Here is a 21,815-nt window from a genome sequence, read left to right as displayed (position 1 = left end):
CACAAATTTTTGGCTTCCCAGTGCAAATAAGAGTTATTTTTACACTATATTGTAGTCCATTAAGTGTGCAATAATATTATGTCTAAAACAATATACATACCTAAATTTTAAAAATGTTCTATCAATAAAAAATGCTATCATCTGAGCCTTCAGCAAGTGGTAGTCTTTTTATTAGTAAGGGTTTTACCTTGATGTTGATGATTGCTGACTGATCAGGATGTTGGTTACTAAAGGCTGGAGTGGCTGCGGTAATTTCTTAAAACAAGACAACAATGAAATTTGCTATTTCAATTAACTCTTCCTTTCACTTGAACACTTAGAAGCACAGGTCTGATCATGCCTACTTCCAGTCACTATCTGTGTCTGCCCCACTTCAGTAAACTCCATTGACTCCCCATTACTTGTAGGGTCAAATATAAAATTTTATCTTTGACTTTTAAAACCCTTCATTCCTTGACCTTTCCAGCCTTCTTATACCATACACTTTTCTACATACTACATGATCAAGTAACTCTGACCTTCTTTATGTTCCTCAAACAAGAGATTCCATGTACTTGACTCTGGGTATTTTCAATTGCTTTCCCTCATTCCTAGAACTCTCTTCTTCCTCATCACTCCTTCTTGGCTTTCCTGCCTTCTTTCAAGTGTCAGCTGAGGTCCTTTCCCAGTTCTCCTTAATATTAGGTTCTTCTCTCTGAAATTATCTTTAATTTATCACGTATATATATATATGTATATATATAATATGCATAGTTTGCATATTGTCTCATAGACTATGAGTTCCTTGAGAGCAGAGACAGCTTTTATTTATTTTGCCTTTTTTATATTACCAGCACTTAGCACAGTACCTGGCTACACAGTACATTCAGTCAATGAACATTTATTAAGCACCTACTATGTGCCAGACACTGTGCTAAGCATGAGGAATAAAAAGAAAGGTGAAAAAAATAATATCCCTTGTTCTCGAGGAGTCTGATTTGTACAACTGTGTATAAACAAATCATGAAATTGGGGGTAGTCTTGTTCTGTGATAGTTTGTACTCATTAGACAAGGAGCTCATATGTGGAGTATTAATGTTCATAAATGGCATAAAGACTATATAATTCTTAGCATCCCCTTTTGCCTTTTCCAATTCTCTGCCACTGTCTCTGAAGAAATTGAATAAGATTTACAGTCATTTTATGCTTTTCTTTATTTTATTGGTAACCATGGCCAAAGAATTCACCATTAAGTGGCCACTCTATCTTTAGTTAGTCTATTTCCCAGACAGAAAACAGACTCTGTCACCTAAAGGATACTAAGCAAAGTTCTACTTCAATGCCTCATTGTGTTGTGTCTTTTGTATTTAAATCAAGAACTTCAGTGTCCCACCCAGACTGACCACAGCCTTGTAACAAAGAAAAACAATTAAGCAAAGGCAGCTGATGTGCTATGCAATATTGTGTCCCAGTAGTCCTCTGACTTCCTACCATAAGGCAGGGAGATATGTCTCATATCTTTTCCAAGACCTTCACCAGTTTTTTAAATTATTCAAAGTTGGACTTCTTTTTAGTGATCTTTTTATTCATATTCTTTTAATCAAACAAAAAGTTATAAGGTAGCTTAGCAAAAAAACATTAAAGCAGCTATTTCAGTAGTGTTCAATTTTAAGTGATTTTTTGGGGTCAATTTATTTATTTATTTTAATTTAGTATTTTATTTTTCTCCAATTACATGTAAAAACAATTTTCAACATTTGTTTTAAAAATTGAGTTCCAAATTCTCTTCCTCCCCACCTCCCTCATTGAAAAGGCAAGCAATTTAATATAGGTTATAATGTATAGATAGTCATACAAAATATTTCCATATTAGTCATGTTGTAAAATAAAACACAGATCAAAATGAAAAAAACCCAAGAAACATAAAGTAAAAAAAGTATACTTCAATCTGTATTCAGAATCCATCGGTTCTTTCTCCAGGGATGGGTAGCAGTTTTCTTCATAAGTCCTTCATAGTTGTCTTGGATCATTGCATTGCTGAGAATAGCTAAGTCATTCACAGTTGATTTTCTTACAATATTGCTGTTACTGTGGATAGTTAAGAGCCAAGATGGTGGAGAAAAGGCAAGGACTTGCCTGAGCTCTCCCCTACAACCCTTGAAAATCCCTTTAAAAATGACTCTAAACAAATTCTAGAGCAGCAGAACCCATAAAAAGACAGAGAGAAACAAATTTTCAGCTCAAGACAAATCAGAAACTCTGCAGGAAAGGTCTGTTGCATCAGGGTGAGAGAGGAGCACACTCCAGTGCAGGTCACACTTGTGCAGATAAGAGCCCAGCAAGCCTAGAGCAGGTCTTGGGATGACTGAATCAGCAGCAGTGGTGGTTTCCAGACCTCTTGGCCCATAGATGCCAAAGACAACTTAGAAGGTAAGCAGGAAAGGGTTATTGCACCTGGGTTAGAGGGTAGCACAGTCTAGCATAGGCCAGGCGAGCACAGCCCTTGCCCCAGCAAATCAGGAACCAGACTTGGGAGTGACTGAATCAGTAGTGACAGTGGAAGCAACAGCAGCAGCGGCATTAGCAGTGGCTGTTTCCAGAGCTCTCAGTCCACAGAAGTTAAGGGAGTCAAAAAACAGATTAGAAGGAGATCACAGGGGTCTTTTAGCTAGCACTGAGGCAGGACTCTGTTGCTTTGCCCATGTTTAGATCTGGGTCCCAGTCCTGGGCGGCAGTCCCACAATGAGAAGGAGCATTAACATAGCAGAACTTGTGACCGCAGGGGAGGGAGGACCCTCCTCACAGTTCCAGGGCAGAAGAGAGTGCTTGTGATTGTTCATAGATCAGAGAAGAGTAAACACCTCTCCTCAGATCATACCACCTTGGAAGAACTGAAAACTTACAAGTTCCTCAAAGTATCTCTGAAATCAGCTGATAGAAGGGAGGGAAGATAGGGGGAGGGGGTGGTCAGAAGCAAAATATTTTTGAGGATGTACAGGTTGAAAGGAGAGAGAGAGAAAAGAATAAATGAGGGTGGGGGGAATAGAATGGAAGGAAATACAGTTAGCAATAGTTGCTGTGAAAAAAATTTGAAGCAAGTTTCTCTGATAATGGCCTCATTTCTCAAAGATATAGAGAAATGAGTAAAATTTATAAAAATAAGAGCCATTCTCCAATTGATAAATGATCAAAACATATAATCAGTTTTCAGATGAAGTAATCAAAACTATCTATAACCATATGAAAAACTATTCTAACACACTCTAGATTGGAGAAATGCAAATTAATACAATTCTGAGGTACTACCTCATACCTATTAGATTGTCTAATAGGACAGAAAAGGTAAATGATGAATGCTGGAGGGTATGTGGGAAAAATCAATGCCCTTTTGGCAGAGTTGTGAACTGATTCAACCATTTGTATCAACAATGCAGTATTCACAATGCCTACGGTAACTAAAATATGTTGATATGGTTATTAATCACAAAATGTAACAAGCTCTCTACATGGAGGACATAGCTAGAACATTTATTCAAACACCAGAAAACTGAGTCCCAAAACCAGAAAGTCAAAGACATCACAATAGCCACAGAGTTGGCACATGTAGTTAATGCAGTAAACACCCACATTCTCAAGCCTTCAAAACAGAATAGGCTACCTCAGGCAAAGATCCTCCTCTCCTCACTCACAGTAACTGCTCAGTCTTCACGCAGACTTGCTCCCAGCAACTCCGTCCCCCCCTCCCCAGCAGTTCCCATCCCTGGCAGTCCTCAGCAGGAGTCCTTAGCAGAAATTATGGCTGGCTCAAAAAAAAAAGGAGTTCACGCTGCTGCTTCCATTCACTGTGCTAGCTCCAGCCTGGCTCCTACTAGACTCTGATTCCTTCCTGCCCCACCCCTTCCTGCTATGTCAGCAAGTCCAAGGGGCATGGAAGATCTTCAAATCCCATTACCATAACACCATTCTGTAGAGTAGTTTGGAACTGTGCTCAAAGGGCTATAAAATACCATTACTAGGTCCATATCCCAAAAGATATAAAAAACAAAAAGGAAAAGAACCCATATGTACAAAGATATTTATAGCAGTTCTTTTCTGGGGGTAAAGAATTAGAAATTGAGGGGTGGCTAGGCTGCACAGTGGATAGAGCACCGGCCCTGAAGTCAGGAGGACCTGAGTTTAAATCTGGCCTCAGACACTTAACACACTTACTAACAGTGTGACTTTGGGCAAGTCACTTAACCCCAATTGACCTCCAAAAAAAAAAGCGAAAAAAAATAAGAATTAGAAATTGAAGGGATATATATCAATTGGGGAATGACTAAACAAATTTTGGTATGTGATTATGATGGAATACTATTGTGCTATAAGAAATGATAAACAGGATGCTCTCAGAAAAACCTGAAAAGACTTGCATGTGCTGATTCAAAGTGAAATGTACTGTATACAAAGTAACAGCAATATTGTGAGATGATCATCTGTGAATGACTTAGCTATTCTTAGCAATACAATTATCCACAACAACTCTGAAGGACTTATGATGAAAAATGTTATCCATCCCCAGACAAAGAACTAATGGTGTCTGAATACAGATTGAAGCATACTTTTTTTAAATTTCTTTATTTTTCTTGAGGTTTTTTTTTTGGCCTATGTTTTCTTTCACAACATGATTATTATGGATATGTTTTGCATGACTACACATGTATAACCTAAATCAAGTTGCTTGCCTTCTCAATGGGGGAGAGGGGAGGAAGGAAGGGAGAGAATTTGGAACTCAAAGTTTTACAAACAAATGCAAAAAATTGTTTTTACATGTAACTGGGGGAAAATAAAACACTAAATAGACACAAATTTTAAAAACAATTGTTTTAAACAAAAAAATATTGCTGTTACTGTGTACAATTTTTCTCATTTATTTCACTCTGCATCAGTTCATGTGTCTTTCTAGGTTCTTCTGAGGGTGTCTAACTCATCATTTGTTACAGCCAACAGTTTAAGTGAATTTTAAAGGCCATTATGAAACACAATTCTAAAACCATTTTTGAAATTCCCATATAACATAAAATTAAATCAGCTGGTCATGATATATATTTCAATGGTTATATTAAGTGACTGATTCATTTGTGATCTGGGAAACTCATGAAATTTACTTCAGGGAATGCCAATATAAAATTAAAAGAATTCATAAAGAGGTGAAAGCAGGGGTGGCTAGGTGGCACAGTGAATAGAGCACCGGCTCTGGAGTGAGGAGGACCTTAGTTCAAATCCAGCCTCAGACATTTAACACTTATCAGCCATGTGACATTGGACAGGTCACTTGACCCCAATTGCTCTCCCCCCCCCCGACCAGAAAAAAAGAGCAAAAAAAAAGATGTGAAAGAAGACGGTGAATTTGTTGACCAGAGATTTTTGTCTTAAAATTAAATGATATTGCCAAGTAAAAGAGTCACTAATAAAACCATTTATTTAGTCTTTTGGATTTCTTCTACAAAATCCCATTCATAGCAAATGAATCTTTTCTTTTGTTTTGCTTTGCCTTGCTTTAGATACTTCATAAGTTTTCAAACTGCACTCATGCTGGGGATGGAAGGCACAAGTCAATGATGTATATCATCATCTAGGTTTGATTGGGTGTGCAATTGAGCTGCCCCTGCTGATTCCATCTGTAATGACTAATTGCATAGTGACCTTGGATCACTTGAAATTTAGTCAGCCAAGCCTTTTCACATTCTGGTAGATAGGAGAAAGGGTTGTAAGAAATAGGTTTATTATGATGGAAAAATTCATTTTCCTTCCTTAATAACCCTCTAAACATGGAGAATGAGGGTGAGATGAGCCAAGAAGAATATCATAATACATTGCAAGTTGTCAAGGAATTGAAGAAAGCCACATATTGTGGTTCTTGTCATTAAGGTTTTCTTATCCTTCTGTTAGATTGAGTATTAATTACTGTGGATGAGTGTGCAGTAGTGCTTTGTGGCTTAGCAAGAAAAAAAGGGCGTTTAAAGTTTCTTGATCAGTTAGGATGTTTAGATATAATTGTGCACCATTTTTCTTAATGTGTACCCCAATAGCACCTGACTAGCACAGAATTTGTTGAATTCTGTGGTTGGATGGCAATTGGTTGATAGAGGCATGGGAAAGAGGATGCTGTGCCCTTTTGTTCTTCAAGAACTGCATTCAACAGTGGAGAGAAAGGTATAGCAAGACAAAAATTATTTAAAAGCCCCTGATGTAAGGAACTTACATTCTGTTGTGGTAGTTGGTGAGGGGAGAGGAAAAGGGGAGAAAACAACATGAGCACAGAAATGTAATGAAAGTTATAGATTTAGAGTGATTTTGGGAGCAGGATGGCAAAGGTATTAGCAACTGGGATTCAAGATAGGCTTCCCAAAAGGGTAGGCTCTTGAGGGAAGTTTGGAAGGAGGCTGGGGATTCTAGGGTCTGAAGGTAAGGAGAAAGTACATTTAGACATAGGGCACAGCTTGTGCAATGTCATGGGATGTGTATGGGAAACCGAAAATGGTCCATTTTGACTAGAATATAGTATTTTGAAAGAGAGAAATGTGAAATAAGTCTAGAAAGGTAGGCTAGAGCCATATGACCAAGGGTTTTAACAAATGGGGTTGAATTTTTATCCTAGAAGGAAGAGGAAACCACTGGAGTTTATTAAGGGCGTGACATTCAGACCTGTGTTTTAGGAATATGTTGGCATTTGTACAGAGAATCACTAGGGGAGGGAGATACTGGAGGAAGAGGTAGCAATTAGAAGCCTATTGTAATGGTTCAGATGAAAGGTATGAATTTGTATATGGCAAGGGTGGATGAACTAGAGAGGTGGCTATGTAAGTGGAAAGATGGGGATTAATATGCAAGGCAGAATTTACCAGCTTCAGCAAAGGATCAGATATGAAGAATGAGAGAGAATGGAGAGTTGAAAAAGAGTTCAGCATTTTAAACTTGTTGACTGGAGAGAAACAGGGAAGTTTAAAAAAAGATGAAGGTTTTGGAGAAAAGATAAAGAGTACTTTTTTGAACAAGCAGAGTTTGGATATCTAATAGGCAATTGGTGGTTTAGAACTTCTCATAGATGACTAAAGAAGCAGTTCGTGAATTATGCTTACCATAGTAAACACAAAACAACTCAAAATGCACAGAAATAAACTGTAAGAACAACAACTAAAGGAAAGGAAAATTAAGAAATTTCTACAAGGAAATATCTATGGAAAAACAAGCAGAGACACTGGGGAAATGAATAAGTAGGGCAAAACTCCTGATAAAATAAAGAAATACTATAAGGCAAGAGGATGCCAAGTGAAATTTCTAGAAGTAGAAAATTATTTTAAAATGAAAACTAGAACACCCCAAAAGAGAATAAAATAGCACCAGAAACCTAAGAGTGGTTGGAAAGTCTTAAAGAATTAAAGAAAAAAAATGAGTAAAATTCGAGTTCTTAATAAGAAACTTTAAAGAACAACAGATTGCTTATAAGTTGAAATTATTAACAGACTAGTGTATACTATTAAAAAAACTTGAGTATAGAAATAAAAACATTTCAATATACAAGAACTTTTAGTCAAAAGACTACAAAATTGTAAGAACCCCTGATATTTCCACATTCAAAAGCTATTGATTTTAAGAGAAAGCATAGAGACACTATAAGAATCATTAGCCTCTCAAAAAAAACCCCAGCAACTTATAATGAAACAAAAAACCTCCATACCACATTTCAGTAAATCACTTTTAAAAATGACCTGAAGTGTTGGAATTGGAAGACAAAGTATCAACAGGATAGCATCGGAAAGGACCCCCAAGTCTAATTCATCCAGAATTAATAATAATATTTGACATTGTATGGCATTTTAAAGTTTGCAAAACACTTTACACATTCCATTTGATCCCAACAAAAATCTCAGAAAATAGGCGATGTCGATATTTTTAACCCTATTTGTAGATAAGGAATCTGATACTTAGAGAGATTAACTAATTTGCTTATGATTATACAGTCACTAAACTTTAGAGGTAGAATTTTAATATAGGTTTTCATGACTTGAATCTAGCATCCTATCTGCTCTTCAATGCTGACTCTGGTCAAAGTCAAGATCTCCCAGGTAGAATAATGTAAACAACCAGAAAGAGACAGATTATACACCAAAGAATTTCAGTCAGAATATTCTAGAAATTCTTACTATGTCTGAGATAGAAAAGTCTAGAATATGTTATATCAAAAAAATTAGTCTTCAAAGTTGGAATATAACCTTGCAAGATTAAAAAGGGCTTTTTAACAGAATTGCTGTCTTTCAACCATTCTTTTTGAGAAAACTAGAGTTGGACAAAAGACTTCAAATGCAAACAAAATAGAGGGGGAAAAACTTAAGAAAAGTAAAACACACGTATGAATAAATCAGAACAATTCGATGATATTCCAGTACTTACCTACTCAAGAAGGTGGGGTGGGGGGTGGGGAAGCTATTGTCCCTTAGGAATCCAATCTTGCCAAAGGTCATATAAGTAACAGAAAAAGAAACTCTAGCCTTGGGTTTTTGAAAAGAAGTAGCCTAGTGAGGGAGAAAAATCATTGTAGGAAAAACTATTAAAAGTAAGAGGTCAAATGTAGAGAGGAGGTGAAAGGTCTGACTGGATTTGAAGAACCACACTATTATCTAAATCATTTAAGGTAAGATTCAAAAAAGATTTTAGTAGTAATTCCCAAAAGAAGAGGGAAGAAATATTATAATGAAATTTGATGGAATAAAAAAAAATAACATTTGTGACCATTAGTATGAACAGGATGAGCTTAGCAATTTCTTAAAGGCAATTCATATCCCTCTCCTCCTGTTCAATTCTGGGTCCAAGCCACTGTCCATTTCCACTGTGTCTGTGTGATATTGATTCTGGTGGAAGAGCACTGTAGATTGTCCATTCAACTGCATAATTTCATCTAGTTAATAAGCATTCTTTGTCCATTTACTTTTTATTATGTATTAGGGAGGCTAAACACATTTAGGAGATTACAGATCTCAGGATACTCTGGAGTGTTCCAGGGTTTGTGCAATAAGTACAATTTCATCTGAAAACAAGAGCATCTGGAAGATGTCTCCATCTATAGGGAATGTCTCCATCTATAGGGAATCCACAACAGTTGTGAACTTTTTGGGTGAGTGAACATCATCTTGTTTTATGTTTTACTTTATTTAAGTAATTAGAATTTTGTTTAAGGGGGCAGAGCCAAGATGGCAGAGTAGAAGCAGAAACTTGGCATGAGCTCCCACTCCAGTCACTTCCAATACGTGTAAAAAAATTATTGTAAACAAATTTTAGAGCTATAGAACCTACAAAGTGACAGAAAGAAACAAATCTACCATCAAAGGTAACCCAATAGAAAGGGTCTAACACAGAGAGCTGGGAGCCAAGTGCAGTCCTGAGTGAGTCTCTGAGCCTCGTGGTTCTGGTCCCAGGGCAGTCCCGACCAGCAACAGCTGGAGCAGACTTCAGGAGAGTGAATCACCAACAGCTGTGGTGGTTTCCAGACTTCTCACCCATAAATGCCAATGACAAAGTAAAAGGTCAGTGTGGAACTCTATTGGAACAGGTGGACAGAAGAGCACAGTCCAGCCCCTTCCTCCAGGAAGAGAAGTGGCGGAGGCACGGTAGTGGCTGCAGCTACTGCAGTGTGGCTATTTCCAGAGCTCCTGGCCTGCAGATTGTAGGGGGATCAAGTGACCATTCACAGGGTAATTGATCTTTCTTTGACCTGCTTGGATCTGGATTATGGTCTTGGGTGGTGGTCCTAGGGTGTGGCCAGTGTGCCAGAGCTTGTGGGGGCTGCAGAGAGGGTGCCCTCCTAATAGCTCTGGCAGCTGTAAAACCCCCAGAAATTTGGGACAAAGCTCTCTCCATTCTGGAAGCAGAATTCTATCATGGCAAAGAGCTCAAAAGCCAAGTAATTGGCTGGCAATATGAGCAAGCAGAGGAAGCACAAACAGACCATAGAATCCTTTTTTTTGGGGGGGGGGAAATATCAAAGCATGGAATGGGAGGAAGACAATGAAGTGAGAATGCCTGCATCAAAAGCTTCCAAGAAAAATATGAATTGGTTACAGGCCATGGAGGAGCTCAAGAAGAATTTTGAAAATCAAGTAAGAGAAGTGGAGGAAATGGGAAGAGAAATGAGAATGATGCAAGAAAATCATGAAAAATGAGTTAACAGCCTGCTAAAGGATACCCCCAAAATACTGAAGAAAATAATTACACCTTAAAAAATAGACTAACTCAAATGGCAAAAGAGGCCCAAAAAGCCAATAAGGAGAAGAATGCCTTAAAAAGGCGAATTTGCCAGATAGAAAGGAATTTCAAAAACTCACTGAAGAGAATAATTTTTTCAAAATTAGATTGGAGCAAATGGAAGCTAATGACTTTATGAGAAATCAAGATACTATAAAATAGATCCAAACAAATGAAAACAAATAGAAGGCAATGTGAAATATCTCATTGGAAACAACATTGACCTGGAAAATAGATCCAGGAGAGACAATTTAAAAATGATTGGACGTGGGGCGGCCAGGTGGCTCAGTGAGTAAGAGTACCGGCTCCAGTGACTGGATGACCTGGATCAAATCAGGGCTCAGATACTCAGCACCACACCCAGAAATAACTGGCCGTGTAACCTTGAGCAAGTTACTTAACCCCGGTTGCTTTAAAAAAAAAAATAATTGGACTACCTGAAAGCCATGATCAAAAAAAGAGCCTAGACACCATCTTTCAAGAAATTATCAAGCAAAATTGCCCTGATATTCTAGAACCAGAGGGCAAAATAGAAATAGAAAGAATTCACCAATCACCTCTTGAAAAAGATACCAAAAAGAAAACTCCTAGGAATATTATAGCCAAATTCCAGAGTTCCCAGGTCAAGGAGAAAATACTACAAGCAGTCAGGATGAAACAATTTGAGTACTGTAGAAACACAATCAGGATAACACAAGATCTATCAGCTTCTACATTAAGAGATCAAAGGGCTTGGAATATGATATTCTGGAGGTCAAAGGAGCTAGGACTAAAAGCAAAAATCACCTACCCAGCAAAACTGAGCATAATCATTCAGGGGAAAATATGGTTGTTCAGTGAAATAGAGGGTTTTCAAACATTCTTGATGGAAAAAGCCAGAGCTGAACGGAAAATTTGACTTTCATCTACAAGAAGAATGAAAAGGTAAACAGGAAAAAGACATCATAAGGAACTTATTGAAGTTGAACTATTTATATTCCTACATGGAAAAATGATAATTGTAACTCATAAGACTTTTCTCAGTATGAGGATAGTTGAAGGGAATATATATGTATACATACAGATATATGTATGTTTAGGAGGGTGTATGTGCATAATAAATATATGTGAGTGTGGGCATATGTATGTACATGTATACATAGAGGGCACAGGACGAGTTGAGTATAAAGGGATAATAACTAAAAAAATAAAATTAAGAGGTGAGAGAGGAATTTATTGGGAGGAGAAAGGGAGAAATAGATCAGGGTAAATTATCTCTTATAAAAGAGGCAAGAGAAAACTGTTAAAATGGAGGGGAAGAGCAGGAATATTAAAGGGAATAGGACAACCTTGCTCCCCATTTGAATTTGGCTTAAGGAGGGAATAACACACACTCAATTGGGTATCTTACCCTACAAGATAATAGGAGGGAAGGGGATGAGAGGGGATGATAGAAGGGAGGGCAGATTGGGAAGAGGGTAGTTAGAAGCAAATACTTTGAAAAGGGATAGGGTCAAAGGAGAAAAGAGAATAATTGGCGGGGGGGAGGGGTGGGATAGGATGGAGGCAAATATAGTTAGTCTTTCACAATATAACTGCTATCGAAATGTTTTGTGTAACTACACATGTACAACCTATATTGAATTGCTTATCTTCCCAGTGGGGGGTGGGTGAGGAAGGAAGAAGGGAAAAAATCTGGAACTCAAAGTTTTAAAAACAAATATTTAAGAAATTGTCTTTTACAGGTACCTCGGAAATAAGATATACAGGCACTGTGGTTTAGAAATCCATCTTGCCCTACTAGAAAGTTAGGGAGGGGGGTTGGAGGATGATGTAAGAGAGAACATATTGGGGGAAGAGGTACTCAGTAGGCTTGCTATTTTAGGGTGGGGGTTAGGGGAAAGACAGGTAGAAAAATTTGTAATTCAAAATCTGGTAGAAATGAATGTTGAAAACTAAAAATAAATAAATAAACTGGAAAAAAAAGAAGTTTGTTTAAAAAAAAGATGTATCTCTCTTATTATAGCTTTCAATTAATTATTTATCTCCACATATACATAGGAGATATCTGATTGGAAGAGTCTTTTAGTTATCCAGTGTAATTAAAAAAAACAACAAATAATAAATGCAATGAATCCTTTAGTCATCTGTGTAATGGTAGAATATTGGTCTTTAATGGAACATGGCTTTCAAAAACTTGCCTTTTCTCTTTTAATATCCTAATTGAGAATTATTTCAAATCAGGTGCAGATAATTCTTATATTTTTTTCTATAGATAGGAAAGTAGATATATGCTTTGTATCTTTGAAGTTCTGTTGGTGGCCTTTTGTGTGTGTGTGGTAGGGGTTTGGGGGAGAAATAGGTTAGTAAAAATGGCTAAGATCTTTTCCATGTCTTTAGTGTCTTCACCTCTTTCAGATACCATATATATGTAAAATGGGAATAATAATAATAGCACTTACCTCCCAGAGTTCTTGTGAGGATAAAATGAGATATTATTTGTAAAGTTTTTTTATAAATCTTTGTTGTTGTTTGGTCGTTTCAGTTGTATATGACTTTTTGTGAGTTTTCAGATTTTCTTGGCAAAGATACTGGAGTGGTTTACCATTTCCTTTTCCAGCTCATTTTATAGATGAAGAAACTGAGGCAAACAGGGTTAAATGACTTGCCCAGGGTCACACAACTACCAAGTGTCTGAGGCCATATTTGAATGCGTGAAGATTAGTCTTCCTGATTTCAAGTCCAGTGCTCTATCTACTTCATAACCTAGTTACTCCTTGTAAATCCTGAAGTGCCATTATTATTATTTTTTTTTAAAATTCATATTGTCATTGTGTGATTGATTTCCTGGTGTATACACTTTACCTTGCATCAATTCAAGCATGGGTTCTTCTCAGTATTCTCCATATTCATCATTTCTTACAGCACAGCAATGACCTGTATGAACTGATGCAAAGTGAAGTGAGTAAAATCAGAAAAGTCCCTACTGTAACATCAATATTGTAAAAAAAAAAAAAAGAAAAAAACATTTTGAAAGACTTAAGAACTCTTATCAGTGCAGTTATCAACCATGATTCCAAAGGAGCAATGGATGAAGAATTCTGTCCATGTCATGACAGAGAGGTGATACACTAATATGCAGAATAAGAAACATATATGGATGTGATCAGTGTGGGAATTTTGTGTGTGACTTTGATTATATAACACAAGGGTTTTGTGTTTCTTTTATTTTTTTCCATGGGGAAAGAGGACAGATGGGAGGAAGAAAAAAGCAATTGCATTGCAATTAAAAAAAAAACTTTAAAAGAAAAGTATTGATGACACATATCTCTGGGGTTTTTCTGCATCGGGCAAGGCTTTGGTCTCTCTTGTTCTTTGCTTCTGAACTATATTTTCAAGTATATCTTTGCCATCCTTACCTAGTCTACTTTGTATTAAAGTAAGAGAGAGTCAAGTTATATGCTGATTTAATTTGCAGGGTCTTATTAAATTCTTCATAGGATCTCTCTGTTTCCTCATCCTCTACAACATATGCATATGTTTCCATTATTTTGTTATATTTTTCAAAATATTTATTAACAACACTGAAATATGAGATGATCAAATATATCATTAAATTCTTTTTAATTGCTTTTGGATTTGTGATCAAATCAACTCTGCCAACTCCTTTATTTGGTTTTTCAAGGAGAATCTGTGAGTTATCTTGTAGTTTGGCTACTTTCCTCCTGTCTTCCAATATTGTTCTAAATGAAAATGCCATGTTTGAAATAATGTATTTTTTCCAATAGTATGCCTATTTGTTGGACAAGGAACCCACATTTGGGGGGCTAAGAGCTATGTTGACAATGATAAGAACAATGCCTAACATGTATTTTGTATTTTAAGGTTTTCAAAGCTCTTTACAAATATTATATCATTTGGTTTTATCCTCACAATAATTTTTCAAGGAAGGAGTTATTATTATCTCCATTTTATCAGTAAGGAAATTGAGGTTGACAGAGGTTACAAGACTTGTTCAGAATTGCGCAACTAGTAAGTGTTTGAAGCAGTATTCCAACTTACATTTTCCTAACTCTAAGGCCAGAACTCTATACTGGAACAGCTACAAACTTTCATTATCCCTCTGACATGTTCTTAGCCATGTTATCCAGAAGTGGAAGGTGTCTACCCAGGTCTGAGGGTTGTTTCATATTTCCCTTTGTTTCATGGGTTGTCTTAACCAAGTGGCTGGCCAGCCTTTCCATCCTTACCTAGGCTAGTGTCACAAAGACAATATCTTTCTAGGGTCCTGTCAAAGCCTTACTAGAAATGGTAGAAGCTTCCAGTGCTTATGCTCACTGGTATATCTTTTGTGAACTCAAGGTTACCCCCTACATTACAATAAGGCATGGGAATTGGACTATTCCACAAGAACTGTTAAAAGCCAGGGAAAAAAAAGTTTGCATATGCCACAATATACTCCACATGGATAAATGAGCTAAATGTAAAAAGGCACATTATAAAAAATTATAGGAGAATGAAAATTTATAGCTGTTACAGTATTTTATAGTAAGAAAACCCATAGCCATTAATGAGATTGAAGAAATCATGAAAGAAGGAAAAAAAGATAATCTTGGTTATATAAAATTTAAAAGCTTTGGAGCAAATAAAATCAATGCAACTAGAATAAGAAGAAAACTTACAGATTGGGAAAAAATAATTCAACTTAATTTACTTCTATTATTAAGGGCCACTATGTGCTAGAAATTGTGCTAATTCATAGGCATACAAAGACACAAATGAAAAATTCCATGTCTTGAAGGAGTTGACTTTCCACTGGGAATAAATAGTATTTAAAGAGATAAACACAAAACACATACAAAGGAAGTATAAAATGCCTTTGGGGAGGGGGGCGGGTAAGAAGCAGGAAGAACACCAGTAGGATCAAGAAAGTTCTTTTAGAGAAGGTGGCTTGCACTGCACTTTGCAGGGAGGCAGGGAGTCTGAGAAATGGAAATGAAGAGTCAGAACATCCCAGGCCTGGAGGATGGCCTTTACAAATGTACAGAGGTGGAAGATGAAATGCCATGGTCATTACAGAAAGTAAGCCAGTTTGGCTGGAATATAGCATGCACATGTGAGGATGTGTGTATGTGTGTGTATTTGTATATATGTATACATGTGTATACTTGTACAATCTACAATCCTATTTCTTTTATCTCTTTTGAATATAGGACTAGCAGTGGTATAGCTGGGTCAAAGGGTATTCATTATTTAGGAACCTTTTGTGTATAATTCCAAATTGCTTTCTAAAATGGTTACATCCATTGACGGGTCCAACAAAAGTGCAACATGTGTCTATTTTCCAAAAGCTCCTCCAAAATTTGTCATTTTCCCTTTTTATAATCTTGGCTAATGTTGTGGGTGTGAGGTAGAATCTCACAATTGCTTTAATTTATATTTCTCTAATTAGTAGTGATTTGAAAAAAAAATTTTAATGTGGTTATAGATAACTTAGGTTTCTTCCCCAGAGAATGGCCTATTTATATCCTTTGAATCTTTATCAATTGGAAGACAGCTCTTATTCTTATAAATTTGAATTAATGTATCTGGAAAATGAGACATTTATCCAAAAAATCTGCATCAAAAATTTTTCCCAGTCAATTGTTTACTTTTGAATCTTATTTTTATTGAGTTTATTTGGACAGAAACTAAAAAAAAATTCTTTTAAAGGAAGTCCTTTCTTTCTATGCTTTTAGTTTTTATTCTTCTTTTATTTGGCACATTTCAAGGTGATGAAAGGGACCTGGGTTTATACAACGTTCTTAATCAACTATCTTGCCAAAAGTTCTTTCCAATTCTCTTTCCAGTACATTGCTATATCTCCTTTAAGAGGCCTAAAGGGAGAAGAACAAAAAGTAGAAATGGAGCAGGGTGAGTAGAAACAAGTAGAAGATAAAGAAACCAGATGGCGGGTGGGGGGTGGGAAGAGCTAAGAAGAATAAATAAAGACTGACATAGGAAGGGAAGTGACAGGTGTTTTTTTTTTTTTACCAATAATTCCCTCAGCTATCAATCAGGTGCTATATATTACATACCTTCTTCTTATCCTTAAATAATTTCTTCAGCCATTCTTTTTTCAAATGCACTTCTTTTCAACTCATTATTCAGTTGCTACTTGATGTCTGTCAATCATCTTTTATGGGTTACTTGTTTAGAAAAATGGTGCCAGTTTGCAATTGCTGAACTAAGCTAGGAAATAAAAAGACAGTATATTATTTTATCATTATTTTTGCATTATTGATATTATTTCATGGAATCTTTTTCTAAAATAAAAGATTACTCAACTTTCATTTCCAGTTTAGAATAATCACTAATATGTTACTTCCATTTTTTTTTCATGATTTCTTTCTCTTCCTGACATTGCTCATGAATTCATTCCACAAATATTTATTTCTTTCCTAATATGTATAGTAATGTGTTGTATAAGATTCCATAGCAGTTCAAGGCACAATATCTGATAGCAAAGAGTCTAAGTTAAATAGCTTAAACTTTAAGAAGAGAAAGGGAAAAAACATGAATGAGCAAAGATGCAGGGGCAGATATGTTGGGGGAAAGTACAGAGAGCTGCCTAGATGAAGTAGAGTTCAGACTAGGAGGAGGGGAAGGGAACAAATAGAAGTTAAGGTTAGGAAGTTTCCTGGAGTTAGATGGATAATATAAGAAGATATAAGAAGACAGACCAAATTATAGAGTGCCTAAAATGCCAAGTTAAGGCAGTGTGGTATAGTAGATAGTATTTGGAGTCAAAGAAGAACTGGGTTTAAATCCTGGCTCAGACATTTACTAGCTGTGTGACCCTTAGCAATTTAGTTAACCAATTGACCTCAGTTTTCTCATTTGTGAAATGAGGAGTTTGGATTTGATGAACTCAAAGTTTCCTTTCAGCTCTAAATCTTTGATCCTATTATTTTATAAACTTTATAAGGTAGGCAATCATGAATCACTAAAGATTTTTGATCAAGGGCATGAAGTAAACATTGTTTTGGGAAGATTAATTTGTGTATTAACTATAGGGCCATTGATTAAGATTATCTTTCTAATTGTCTTTCAAGAAAATTTGCATGATGTTGTGTGGGAGAATTATGTTGAAAGAAGGCCTTTAAAATATTTTTTGGTTTACCAATTCAAATGGATTTTTAAAATTTTTTTAAATTTTTTTGGAGGGGGAGGGCAAGGTAATTGGGGTTAAGTGATTTGCCCAAGGTCACACCTCTAGTAAGCGTCAAGTGTATGAGGTCAAATTTGAACTCAGGTCCTCCTGACTCCAGGCTGATGCTCTATTTACTGTGCCACCTAGCCACCCTCAAATAGTTTTTATAATCAACAAAAAATAAGGCCAGTGGGATCTTGTTCAGTTACCATTGGTGAAGCACAAACAGGAAGAGATACTTTATCAGAAATATTCTCCACTGCCCTGAAGAAGATCCAGCACCGAGTTAAAGTAAGGAGGTAGCTAGTAAGGTTCTCAGCATGTTCCTGTTTATGGGTCACATTGGGATGATTTCATCATGTTCTAGAACATCATAGAACATCTTGGATGAGAGCTTTATGAATCTCAACACTAAAAAGAGTTTGACCTACCCATCCACACAGGAAAAGCCAACTGGAAGAAGAATATTTATGTCCAATTTATAACTTACAGTTAGATGGAAAACCTATAGAGCTCATTCATCTGTAGTTTTATTTTGGGATGACACTGGAACTGGGAAATAAGCTGGGTCTAGATTTGAACAGGAAGAGAATGGGATGGAATGCTTTTTAAAAACTGCCAAGCTTCTTTAGTGATCCCAAACTTCTCACTAAAACAAAGACTTATAGCTTTAATATTAATTATACTCTGGTGGCATTATATGGTTGCATATCAGCATTGCCTTTTGAAGAATTAAAAATTAGTATCATTCAGAGAGCCAAAGAAAGGTACAAGGTAGTTGCAAGCAGGCTGCAATATATAATGATAAACGACAATGACTCAGAGTAAATTATGTCATCAAGTAAATGGTTGATTGGAAAAGAAAATTGTCTGGTCATATGACAAAAAAAATTGGATAACTGGTAAATACTGTGTCCTTCATGGGTATCCCAGTGGGGTCAAGAGAAAGCACAGAAGGCCAAAAATATGTTTGGCAGAATCCCTATAATGCGCTTATGGAAAAACATGGACAAGATTTACACTGGGTGGGTTGCATTTGTATGACAGGCTGGAACATCAATCTTGATGAGATCACAAAGACATATAAGTATTAATCTGGCTTTTGTATACAGGCTAGTCAAGATGGAAAGCATAGTTGAATTCCTCTCCTGAAGAGATTTTTCCTGATTTTCTCTCTCTTTCTGCCTCTTTTTAATCCTGCTAAAATGAAAATCAGAAAGAACGTAGAATATGATGTCAGAGTTCCTAAGATTATATCTTGACTCTGCCTTACCACTTTCTGCTTGTTACTTTGTGGGCCTTTGTTAACTCACCCATAAAAATAAGGATTGGGTTAGATGAAGTGGCTCCCAAAACCCAATTTATGAGTCTAAGATTCAATGTGCCTTTCAATGAGAAATAGGAAACTAGGTGTCATAGTGGATAAACTTCTTAAGAAGTTCCTCCAACAATTTCAGTTAACTACTGTTTTTTTTTTATCTGTAAAATAGGGATCACAATATTACCTATTTCATAGGGTTGGTGTGAGGAACAAATAATATAATTTATGTAAAGCACTTTGGAAACCTTAAAGTGCCATATAAAAGCTATTTAAATGCTATATAAATAAAGGTTATATAAATGATATTTGTTCTTAGTAGCCATATTTAGTATGTAGGGGTATGCATTGTCAAGGTAATCTACACAATCCTGTATCTCTGTTTTTCATTTTTGGAGGGGGATGGTGAGGCAGGGAAAGTTCCCAAACGTATAATCTGTTCCATAAAATACAGTTTCAAAATTAGGAAGGTCGGGGTTCAAGTTCTTTCTCTGACACTATTTGATGAATGACCTTGAGAAATTCAATGAACGTCTTAATGCCTACAGCAATTTTAAGACAGTAGTTATAGAATAGTTGCTGATTTTTTATTGGTAGGTGATTCCCTTACTGATTGCTCCCAATAACAATAAATCATAGGTATGGAACAGTGTTTTAGGAAAATACTGTTTTACATCTCAAATATTTGTCAGATACAAGACTTTACATTTGGAAGTAAGTGAATTTAAAACATAAGACTTTAGAGGATATCATCCCCCTCCTCTCCCTTTTACAACGAAAGTAACTGAGACTGAGAGGTGAGCTGACTTGCTCTGGAACATGCAGATTAGCAAGTCCCATCGACAGGTTTGAAAACAGGTCTTGAGAGCTGACGTCCAGAGAGAGCTCTTTACTACTACACTAAGGTGCTTCTTAATTAAAGATTGACCAAGTCTGGATCGCATTCATTTTCTGGTCCTGCCTTTGAATATCTTTCGGGGAAAAAAATACAGTTTCCAAAGGATAAACCTAGCACCAACTACGTCAGTTGCTGTGTGTCTAAGAAATTAAATGTTTTAGAGAAGGGAAAAAAAAAAAAACCCACCACTAAGCCCACAGAATCCCAAGTCGACAGCAGTGTGACATTTTAAAACCACTCATTCCCTGCACATCGTTTTTAGCCAAATCCCAGCCCCTGTCTCCTCAGTGTCCTCCCCCACATTGGAAGCTAAAAGTGGTTTGGGAGTTGGTGCCTAGAACTCAGGTGAGTAAAGCGCATTCCTCCTTGAAAAGCTGCAAGAGAAGGCAGAGGTAACAACAGCAGCAGTAGCAGCAGCGGGAGGGGCACTAGGAGGAAGGAGAAGGGGAGGGGGCGAACGTCAGGGAAGCAGAAAAGGGAGGGGAGCCCGGCGGGCGGGGGCGCGCGCCGGCGCTGTGCGGAATCATCTGTCGGGTCGCGGGCAGACAGGCGGGCGCGCGCGCGCTGGGTGCCGGGGCTAGACTTCAGTCCCAGACGCGCTGTGCTGTGGGGAGCGTGTGGGAGTCTCACCGGCTTCTGGGAGGAGAGCGGCAGAAACTGTCTCTGGGAGCAGAAAAAAAAGGCAAAGAACAAGAAAGAAAAAGAGAGACCCCAAGTCAAACTGCTATTCAGCCAGAATCAGAAGAAGACGTGGGTGGGGACAGCGGAGAGACCTGTGAGTAGCTGTGTGTGTGTGTCTGTCTGTGTGTGTGTGTTAGTGTGTGTGTTCTTGTCTGCATGTCCGTCTGTCTGTCGGTGTCACTTTCCCCTGCTCTGTGGCAGAGGCTGGTGGGAGATAGAAGGGAGGTGGAAGAGCCTCTGGACTGTCACAGTGACATCCTCCCCGCCTAGGGTTTCAATAAACCTTTCTGCTTGCCTAGAAGAGCCAGCCACAGCTCCCGGCTGCAGCTGGCAAGGAAAGTCGACACCCTCTTCCCTTTTCCATCCCAGGGCCCCATAGCAACCATCCATGCTGAGCTGGAGTCGGCTGGCAGACGGAAGGGATTGGGAGTGAGGGCCGGAGGCGGTGAGGAAGGGGGCGCTACGGCGATCCGTGAACTGTAATGCAGCCCCCAGTTGGCATAGAGTCTCCGTCTTCCACACTCTGCAGCCAGTCCTCCGGGAACTTCCAAATCCAGCCTTCTATTCCGCTCTACAAAAAGCGCTGCCTTTCTAGCTCCAAGAATCACCTAGAGAGAGCCTTCTATGTATTTCTTGGGTAAAAAAAAAAGGTTGAATTTCCTTGCTGCGGTGCAAGCATCTTGTCACTGGGGGTTTACGGACAGCAGGGGCGAGGTGTGACAGCAGGGAAGGGGAGTCCCCAATACGCCGGTTGTGGCGCGTACATGGGCGTGTATGTGCATGTGTCTACCTCCACATAGATGGTTCTGTGTATTGTTTGCGGAAATATGATTGTTTTTCTCCCACCTGTGCGGATCATTAAACCACAAGTATAAGATTTGGTTCCCTCTTTGACTCTAGGTGTCCATGAAATGGGTGGCTATTAGAGATGTGGAGGTAGGAAAAGAGAGTTGAGGACTTGGAGGAGGAAGGCTTAGCACTACAGGTGCCAGTGCCTCCGGTGGTAGTGGGAGAGCGAGCGTCTCTCCACTCCCACCCTCTCATTAAGAGTTAATGACCAGCCAAAGCCCGGTGCAGAGGCTTGGAGCCGAATTTAAAGAGTCCCTTTGGTGCCTGACGCTTTCATGGAGTGGTCTCGTAACTAACTGCCCCAGGCAGGAATCCTGTTTCTGAGCTAGTCTGTGATTTGCTTCATTTACCCTCCCTTCGAGGGGCACCATCTGGGCAGCACCCCGGCGCTGCTGTCGCCCGCTGTGTCCAGCTCCCAACCTCCTGTGTCCAGCTCCTTGCCTAGTCTCTCTCCACTCCGGGGGCGCTGCAACTCAAAACCGAGAGTCCCTGGGCTGCACTGCAGCGGCTCGCCTCTTCCCTTTTCATTTATGGGGATGGGCAGGGGATTTGCTGCCCTTTGGGTTAGAAGGGAAGTCGCCATTTCCCCCAGAGTCATGAACGTTGACAAGAAAATCATGATACCGTATAGGCCGAGT

The 21,815-nt window shown here is 38.0% G+C and overlaps 1 protein-coding gene across 8 annotated transcripts in view; it reads left to right on the top strand.

The window, feature by feature from the left end:
* Positions 1-20,125: 20,125 nt before the first annotated feature.
* Positions 20,126-21,815, top strand: part of NRCAM (neuronal cell adhesion molecule) — a 319,224-nt gene continuing 317,534 nt past the window's right edge. For 4 of the 8 annotated variants that reach the window (XM_069107012.1, XM_069107014.1, XM_069107015.1 and 1 more), the window contains exon 1: positions 20,127-20,422. The gene's annotated coding sequence lies outside the window, so the exon portion shown is untranslated. Of the gene's footprint in view, positions 20,423-21,815 lie in introns of all 8 variants that reach the window. The other 4 variants (XM_069107017.1, XM_069107016.1, XM_069107011.1 and 1 more) reach the window with 3 other exon arrangements.

Source organism: Petaurus breviceps, unplaced genomic scaffold (assembly GCF_028583685.1).
Source record: "Petaurus breviceps papuanus isolate PSGF00001 unplaced genomic scaffold, PetGlider_PUasm1.0 84, whole genome shotgun sequence".
NCBI classification, from domain to species: Eukaryota; Metazoa; Chordata; class Mammalia; order Diprotodontia; family Petauridae; genus Petaurus; species Petaurus breviceps.
Note: the sequence above shows the minus strand (reverse complement) of the source record. Positions and strands in the feature narration are given on the sequence as shown.